We start from the raw sequence: 10,308 nt of genomic DNA, 5'->3' as shown, positions 1-10,308 counted from the left end.
AAAATTTGATTGAGGGTGACAGACAAATTTACTGTATATACTTGACTGGTTGCTCTGACGGCGATCGGGGCATTGAAAGCAGTAAATATAAATTCGAAAAATTAAAATACGCGGATCTTTTAAGAACGAAGATTTTTCTTGAAAAAATAAATAAATTTACCGTTCATTACAGCTAAAAAAAATAATTGTTTTTGCAATTTGCGGATCTGAAAAGACGCCACAAAATCTTTAAAACAGATTTGGGTAAGTGGGTCGGGGCTTTCAATGATAAAATTATTTAAAAAAATGCACTTTTTATTTCTTTTGTTCATTTTGTTAAAGAAAAAAATTCCTCTGTAAGTATAATGAGGGGCTGTAGTTGTTTTTAATTTTGGAGTTACGGTGTTACCAGTTGTTGTTCTAGGTCGCGTACTTACGTTTTGTGACGTAGAAACACTACTGTTTATGTTGTCTTTATGTACTTGAAGTTAAGGATTCTTTTTAAATAACGATTTTATTTCTTAAACCCTAAATCCAAAAAATAATAATATTAATTTTATCGTATTTGAAAGAAAAAAAAGCTAATTTGGCGTGTTCCCGTGTGGATCCGTTGACGAAAAGGTTTTCTTAAGACTGAGTTAACAACAAAAAACTTTTCCTTTTCTTATTCACTTGTTATTTACTTACTATGTTTTTTCTTCTTTTACAAATGGAGTATACGGAGCGAGCGACTTTACACAAAAAAGTTTTTTTTTGGCTTTGCATTTAGTATTACATAGAAAGCTTTATTAAGCCAATAATTTTGGTTAAGTCGTAAACATAGTATTTTTACTGCTTTTGTGTTTCAGAAAAAAATAGAAGTATATAATTTATAATTGCGGGTTTATTGACCCATACAATTCAACAATAACAAAAAACCTCCCCTGTTTGTACCATTTATATGCCGATGATTTGCAATTGTATATTCATTTCGAGCCCGTCGACATTGTTGAAACACATAGAGTAATGTCACTTGCACTCGACCATATCACTTCATGGACAAAAAAACATGGACTTCTCATAAATCCAACAAAAACCCAAATTGTACTTGTTGGTAGTAAACAAATGTATTCAAAAGTGAACTTTTCCACACTTCCTCTTTTCAAAATAGATGGTACAGAAATTTCATTCATGACTTCAGTCAAAAACTTAGGTATTATCATTCATAAGCATTTAGAGTGGCACGATCAGGTTAACGAAGTTAGTCGTAAACTTTATAGCAGTTTGCACTCACTTAAAAGATTACAGAATTTCTTGCCAATTAATGTTAAGCAAACATTAGTCCAGAGCTTACTTCTTCCACTCCTTGACTACGCGGATGTATGTTATCCAGATGCTAACTCTGAATTGCTTGATAAGTTAGAACGATTGCAGAATATTTGTATTCGTTATATCTTTAATCTTCGCAAATTTGACCACATAACCGAGTATCGCACGCAACTACACTGACTCAGTATCAGGCATAGAAGAAACATTCACATTCTATCACTTCTTCACAATATTTTAAATAATCCCACTTCGCCTGTTTATCTGAGAGAGCTCATCCAACCTCTTTCACAACACGGACTATCTCTTCGTTCTAGTAACGAGAGAACCCTTTTAATACCCTGTCATCGCTCTAATTTTTTTGCCTCCTCTTTCACAGTAGTAGCCGCTCGATTGTGGAATAATCTACCCACTAATGTTAGAGACGCCCCTTCTTAATTAACATTTAAGTTGAGATTGAAATGTCACCATCTAAATATTTAAATTGTTCCTTTATCCTTCTTCTTTCCTTCCCATCCCCTCTCCTCTCTTCATAGTAAAGTGTTATTTTTTTTTATACATATATTTATTTTTGTTAATCTTTGCTTTTAATTTTTGTGTAAAATTGTAAGATTCAATATGTCCATGTATTTATAATTTTCTCAAACTGAACGGTTCGGGTAGGTAGGAAGAAATTGCCTTAAGGCAATATGCCCGCCCTTATATGTATATTTATTGTATATGTATATAAAGTGTCAATAAATAAATAAACAGGAGAATATACTAATACCATAGACGTTTGCATTAAAGAGGCATATATCTTTACACTGTACTTTACTATTAGATGAAAGGAGATATCAAGGAAAGAAGAGAAGAGAGGAAAATGAAGAAATCGTATATTCATAAAGTTATGTTTCAACCGAGATTCAAATGTAAACAATGAAGAGACGTCATTCCAAATTATTATTTTTTATATCGGTTACAAATATTTTGAGCATTATCATAGTATATTAAACATTTATTTAGCCCCTGAATTATTTTATGAATAAAAATTACAACATAACATTTTATTTAATTGCCCTACTTACTGTGAAAATACACTTTTTATGCGTTCTTCTGACGATTTGAATTTTCTTGATTTCCTTCTCATTTGGTAAAAAAGGATCCACTTTATTAAAAATACTGTGTGATTCTATCTATAACATTATTTAATATACCAATACAAAATAAAAAAAACAAATAAAAATATATGTACAGAAAACAATTCATAATATGTGAAGTTAACTTAGTAAATTAAAACCAGCGGTAAGCTTTAAAACTAGATTTTTCATTTTCATTTTGAACAAATAGTTTTCTAGTTTTGCAATAAATTTCCTGGAAATGAAATAGTACCATCTACCAAGAACTAATGATCCTATAAAGCAGTTAAAGCGAAGGTACTTAGATTGTTGGTACCGTCGATATTTTATAACTGGTACGACGAATGGGTTAGGCATCTCTGGGGGTCGCCATTTCAGGATTCGAGACGCATTTGAAGGACGATCCTGAAAGACATTTCTGAAAGACGAATCTGAAAAGACGAATCACGGCCGCAGATTTCTGGAAAACTTCTAGAAACTTTTGTCAACAGGGATTTGGGGACATACAGGGTCTGGTAATAGGACATTGGACTCCCTAAATTCTATTTGAGAGATTCTCAACAAGTTTAAAAAAAAATGTTACTTAAAGTTTAGTAACACACATAAAAAAGGTAACAAAGCAGTTTTTTGGTGTTCTTACTATTACGTGCTTACTATTGTAATTTGTACATAAATGTTTCAATACTTAATCAAATATCCTGTCTTAAGTGTAAACAATTTTTTGTGTGTGCATGGGTATCCTACACTAATATACTGTATGGATGTATGCGCGTTAATTGAGTTAAGGTTAAATTAGAAAGATGAATTACAATTGAAGTTATTTATTGAGTAGACACACACGAGTTATATCGTTACAATTTTGTACAGAAGGAATTTACAATAGCGAACACTGGCGAGGAGCTGGTGGACGGGTAACACGAAATGCCAAGATGAAATGTGCATATTCTTTCGCTGACGACGTTTAATTACTTGTCCGAGCTGACGTTGCGTCGGAGTAACGCGTAAGCGTTGCGAGCCAGAACGGTATTCGGCCTTGCCAACTTTACGTCTTGATGGTGATGACCTCCACAATTCAAAAAAATTATGTGTTAGGAAAATGGTAAATGCCGATTATCTGGCAACATGTGGGCCCATTTTTATTAGATTAAATTTATTAACAGTGACGGGTATTTATTTTATTAAACTTTGTCTTATTGTTTAATCACGACCTGAATATTTTAGTACACAGGAAAAAAGCCACGTTCATAACATCGGGAATAAAAGTACATTAAAAATTCCATTGGCGAAACAATCATTTATACAAAGGGGATCCATATACCTGGCAGTAAAAATTTAAAATAAGCCTCCCAAAAAAAAAAGGAAATACATTATATTAAAAAAATTGCCGGAGTGTTTAAAGTGTTCCTAATAAATAAATGTTTCTTTACTGTAAATGAATATTTGGGAGATGCAATTGAACAGATAAAATGTAATCAATGTAAGCAATAGACACCACAATATTATATTATGTTTTATCCCTTTGTATTTTCTAAACTTTTTATTTTTGTTTGTTCATTTCTTTTTCATCCTTTAAATTCATTTTTATCATAAATGTATATTTTTTTTGTTTTTGATCAGGCTGCAACAAATTGCTAGTAGCCATAAGTCAGCCAGTTAACCATGTATACCTTTGTTTTATTTTGTATTTATCACATTGTATATTATGCTTAACAAAGATTTATTATTATTAAAAGCGTATCTGAGCAAATCAGTTTGAAAACATGCATGTAACAGGGGAAATAAATATAAGCAAATCAAAAATAGAAATATTATAGAAAAAGCTAGATGATCCAAAAAATGTTTGCATAATTAAAAAAAAAGTAAAATAAAGAAGCATTATAATACAGTGAAATGATTCAAAATAGGGAAATATCACTTACAACGAATGCTGAAAAAAATATATGAAATGGATTAAGAACAATTATTTGTATTTTCAACATCAATATGGATATTGTGGAGAAAGGTTTTTATACATTAAGAAATTCAATAAAAACACGTTCGTAGAAAAACGCGATATTTGGCCTTGGTCGTTGTGACGTCAAGACTCGTGATAATGTTCTGAACTAATTTCAATGGCCAGAAACAAATAAACATGAATCGTAACTGATCGTAACGTATTAGGGGCGTGGCTAATGGAATGACCGTTTTCGAGGGAATTCGAAATTACAAATTTAAAAATATTTTTATGCTATTAATAATTTTAAAAAAAAAACATTTTTACTGGAAAGTATTTCATTGACCATTTAAAAATGTTTTAAAAAAAATATATTTTCTGTTTGTGTGCCGTCCGCAATATTTGCCAAAATTATGAACTTCTTTGCAAAAAAAACAGTTCGCATAAAAAAATATATGAACTATGTATTTTTCACAGTTTGAGGGACTTAGCATTCGTGTTCACTGAGTGCAGGGGCGTAACAGTGGGCTTTCTGAGGGGAAAACTCGGACCAGATTTGCAGAAGAGTCGTGAGAGAATGGATATTTATAAAAGGAAATCCTCCCTGACATATCTCACGTACGGAAATAAAAAGAACTAAACTGGCTGCTACATGTCCGAAAGCTAAGTAAAATGAATTGAACAGAACATGCTATAACAAAATATAAAGATACATAAACGTGCATTTACTTTTTATTACGCTTATTAAAATTACAATAAAATCACGGCATTATTTTTTTGTTCATATTCATGTCCAGGCTTGCTCGAAAAAAACACGTTAAGTCGGGACGTGGGTATAGATTTGATAAATTAAAAATAAATCAACACGTAAAATCACGGCATTCTTATTCATAAAAAATAATTAACTACCTTTTATTTTTTTTCAATTGCGTCAAGGCCGTTGCCAAACTGCGTTAGCAGGGCAGGCTAAAAAAAATCGAGTCATGCTGAAATTTTCCACATTTTATGCACATTTTTTTCTTCGCCAAACTTCGTTAATTTAAACTCAACAAGGTTTTGAGTATGTCCAAATGCTTGCACACTGGCTGGATTCTCTCCCTAAGGAGTTGTTCATATTAAAATTTGTTGCAACAGAGAGGAAAAACATTTTTGAGAAGGGAATATGGAAGTCTAGCCATTTTCAGGGCTTATGACCTGTCATTGGCTGGTTTAAGTGGCCACTTTACACACTGTGTAACATCTGAGTCAAGTATAATTGATAATATTAAGAAGTAAGTAAATTAAGTAAGTAAATTAAGAAGTATAATCTCTGAGATGGTTTGGTCATGTAGAACGAATGGACGACGAAAGAATGGTAAAACAAGTATATATAGAGAAAATGAAAGTAACGTGAGACAAAGACGACCAAAAAAGACGTGGCATGATCAGATAAACCAAAATATTAAGTCTAGTCATGTCAAAAGCAGACAGAACCGAAGGGCATGTATGACAACATGTATGAATGTGGAAGAAGCTAAGATCATATGCCAGGATAGACGTGTGTGGCGGTCCATTCTCTCTGCCTCCTTCTACGGGGAAATGGCGTGATGGTAGTCGTAGTAAACGGTAGAACTGCATACCAGTGGCGAGCCGTGATTTATTTTATAGGTAATCTATTTAAAATGTTCATTAATTTGTACTACATATAAGTACCTACATAACATGTAAGTAATGTAATTATAAATGACTAAAGTTTTTGTGGTTCAGTGAAAATCAACTAAAACAACAATTATTATTAACCACGCGATAAACGTAGATTTATTCTACACTATTTTAAAAGAATACCAAACTTGTACAACAGTTTATTAACAAATACCACAATGACATTCAGCGGATATTTCCATTATGATCTGTCATTGACAGAACTGTCAAGACTTGAGCACTGCCCGATTTCTTTTAAAGTGAATAATGCCTAAAACTGCCACTGCAAACGCCACCTGTCCTACGTAATACATAATATGTCAACGGTATCCCATCAAAGAAAAATAGTCCTTCGAAAATAATGTTCGAAATACTAGTTTCCAAATAGAGAATCTTCTAAAAATATTTTTTTTTTTTTTTTAAAAAGAAATATTTGCGTTCTTATGATTTACCCAAATATTTAATTTTGAGGGCCATTCTCAACGAGTTGTAAATAACTCACTATTAGAAAATGGAATCAAGTTGGGGTAGAGTGGGATTCGAACCACGGACCTTTGGTCTGTGAGTCCGAGACACTAGCCACGGGACCACAACCCGACTAAATCTGCAAGTTTGTTTTAGTACTAAAAAAGCCGACTTGGGTTAAAGACGAAAAATACAGTGTACTTTTTTGTATGGAAGAATAAGCTGAGGAAATCGGCTAGTTTCATCGTTCAGTAAGAATGGGCTGGGCGCACTTCATAGATATTTTTTTGTAGAAAGATATATCTTTACCGTTTATAAACGGTGATTTATAATAAATAACAGTTACTATATTTATTTTCCCATTAACATGGTTACCGTAAATTATTATTATTAAAATTCAAATATAATGGTAAGCTGTGAATAATCGCTTACTTTGACGATTCGCCCCTGCTGCATACTTAACCCATTTTCTCCATTTTAGAGACATGTACCTCTTCACCTCAATGCCACAGAATTTAAAATCCATATTGGATTTCCCTTTGCGGGACTAATACCCGTATGCAGAGACAAACCTTAAGGTGAGGAGAGTACATTCTATTGTCTTCACCTTCGGGTTATTCTCTGCATTTGAAATTAGAATGTACTTTCCTCACCTTAAGTTTTGTCTCTGCATACGGGTATAAGAGTAGCTATTTTGTCTAAAACAGTCGTTCAGAATTTCAGTTCTATTTCACAAATAGAATTGCATTTTGCATCCTCCTCATTGGACTATGTGATTTTACTCACTACTGTATTTGTGCAGCAAAAAATAATAAAATGAAAATAAAACAAGTTTTTTTTAACGGATTTTTTTTTTTTACTGATCCGTTTCAAAGCCATACACACTTCTTTATCAAGGTATAATTAGCTAATGAATCTTTTTTTTTTTAACACTGATTACTAAATATTACATAGAAACATAAGGAGATAATGAGTCGATTCTTTTTGTCGTGTTGTTCTTGCAAAGATAAGAGAAGTGAAGCGAGATGGTGAGACGATTCTTGTAAAGATGGAAAGTGTGAAGTTGAAAATAAATTTTTTAAAGTACTAAGTCATCATCATCATTCCATGTCCGCTCCCTAGTTGGAGCATATGGTGTCCACAAAGAACCTCCAAGTAGTCGGCTGCTAGCTCCTGTGCATCCTCCCAAGTCAGGTTCGCGTCCTGCAGTTCTGACACGAAGTGTCGACGAACAGTCAGCAGTGGACGTCCAGGACGTCGAGAACCTGATGGCTTGTAAAGTAGACAAGCGTGGTTAAGGCTCTCAGGAGACGTTTTCAGCACATGGCCTAGCTAACCGTATCACCTTCGTTTGATAACAGTTGTCACCGGAGTGTGCTGCGCCCGTTCTCTTATTACTTCACTCCTAACAAAGTCAAACTAACGCACACCCAAGATTCTTTTAGGACACCCATTCTCAAAACTCAGAATTTTGCTTTTTTAGGCCCTAGTGAGGTGCCACAATTCGAGAATAGGTGTTATACGGGCGACATATAGGTGACATTTAGTTTTCACCGAGTAAATATCCGATCTCCAGACAGCCTTCATACTGTTGAATGTGGCGCCTGCTATTCCTAGCCGCACTCTTAGTTCTGTTTGAAAGCTACCATTTTCCGTAAAATACACTTACAACTTACATATAATCAAAAGTAAGACAACTTGGAAATTTAAGAAATTAAAAATGCGATTCATAATAAGGAAAAAAACAATAATGATATTTGCCTTAATCCACTCATGTTTAGTTTTAAATATCGTATCTATCTCACTTTACACTTCTTATCTTTATACTTTTTGGCACTATATGTTTCGATGTAATATTTATTAGTCACTGTTAAAATAAAATAGGATTAGATTCATTAGTTAATTATATATTGATTATGAAGCTTTTGTAGCTTTGAAACCGGTGAGTAAAAAAAACAAGTGATGAAAAAAAAATTAAAATTTTATATTTGAAACTCTAACTTTGTGGTTATTCATTATAAAAATATAAATGGTTACGTCACCTACTTTGAGTACACATTTATATATATGTAGCACATTTGCTAGGATGAGGCATTCGGATTTATTTACTACCTACGTGGCCCTAGTTGAGATGTTGCATTTGCCTACCGCGGGTACCAATATTGTTCCGGCGTCAGAATAACAACTGAACTGACCGTGTATAGATGTGCCTTTTATATTCTCACCACGATCGCAAAGAACATATTTTGCGATCAATCCATCAATCAATTCAATCCACTGTGTTGTGTAATTCGTCAAGTGCCTCTCCTTCCTGACAACAAGATCGGATGTAATCCCGACTGCTGCGACAGAAGTTCCAGACAATAAAGGCGCCAGAACCCAGAATAAGGTAGGTGATTGCAGTTATTGTATTTAGAGTTCTGTAGCAAAGTAAATAAAGGATAACGCATCCCGCGAACCAGCAATTCGAGCGTTCATCTGCTAACGGGCAAGTGGCGCGATCAATAAATAAAAAAATAATAAATTATAGTTTTAAATAATAAAATAATACATGTCGGCTTTCCAAAAATCGATCCTGGGATTCCATGCAACCTTACGTAAATTGCTTAGGAAATTGTGAGTTTAGAACTTTATTTTTATTCAAATGTACAGTTTATACCAATGTGCAACATAAGAATTTCACTAAGGGAAATAAAAGATTCTTAGAAAAGTAAAATTTACAAACGTTATTTGACATGTCACACATGCCAGCTTGTCTCCTACAAACCACCAGTTGGTAGTTGTTCCGTATTAAAGTCAGTCGAGTCTGCAAATTTACATAGTGTGGATGTGGCGCTCAGAGTAACAAATGTTAAACTTGTTGCAAACCATCTCGAGCCTTGGTGTCGACGCCCCAATTTCATACGTCAACAAGTCCTTATTACAATCAGCAAACATTTATTGATAATAATTCAAGTTCAATATGGATGACGCTTTTTTTGTGAGATAAATTTTAAACTTTTTTTTACTAAAAACATTAAATTTTTTAAAACCTAACGATAGAAAAAAATTATAGACCTGTTAAATTTATTCAAAATTGTTAATTCAATATAGGATTGCCCTGAACAGTTATCTCTCATCAACTTCAGGGTACTTGGAAGAATGACTAGACAGGTGCCACCGTTTTGTGGCAACAATTCACACACAGTGTATACTTGTAATCCCGTATTGAACAGACTTCATGAACTCGGCAATAGTTATTCCCACGTTTTGCATATATTAAGTGAAGGGTATTGTTCCTATAGAACAAACATTTTGAACTTTTTCAAAGATGATGATGTGAATGGTAATTATATTTATTTATTTATACATTTTATAATATATACCAGTTTTTGTTCACTTTGCCCAGCTGTATGAAACAGTTCTTACGATTTTCTTCTTATATTACTTTAAAATATTTTATTATTTAATTGTTTTTTTTGCATTTATTCTTTAATTGTTTAAACTTTCTACTGAATATGTTAAATAATTTTTAGGTATTTTTTTATAAATCTTTTTTATAAAAAAATCAAGCCAAATATGTTAGTATTATATTTTTTGCCAATGGCAGATTTGCCGTTTATGTATGTTAATAAAATAAATAATTAAAAAAAAAAAGTTAATAAGACACTTTCTCCGTGTCCAGGCGGATGAATAATACAGTTCTGTCTGTGAAATTAAACCTGAACCTTGGACGAGTATTTTTGATTCGATGGCTCCTTGAAGATAAGTCCGCTTCGTTGTGTAGCGGTCGACGCATTAGCCAAGAATAGTAATTGAGGTGCTTGGTTCGATTACTGGCAGGGCGAA

This window comes from Micrasema longulum, unplaced genomic scaffold (genome assembly GCF_059751315.1).
Source record: "Micrasema longulum isolate JH-2025_06_02 unplaced genomic scaffold, ASM5975131v1 h1tg001430l, whole genome shotgun sequence".
Taxonomy (NCBI): domain Eukaryota; kingdom Metazoa; phylum Arthropoda; class Insecta; order Trichoptera; family Brachycentridae; genus Micrasema; species Micrasema longulum.
This window is presented reverse-complemented; position numbering follows the sequence as displayed.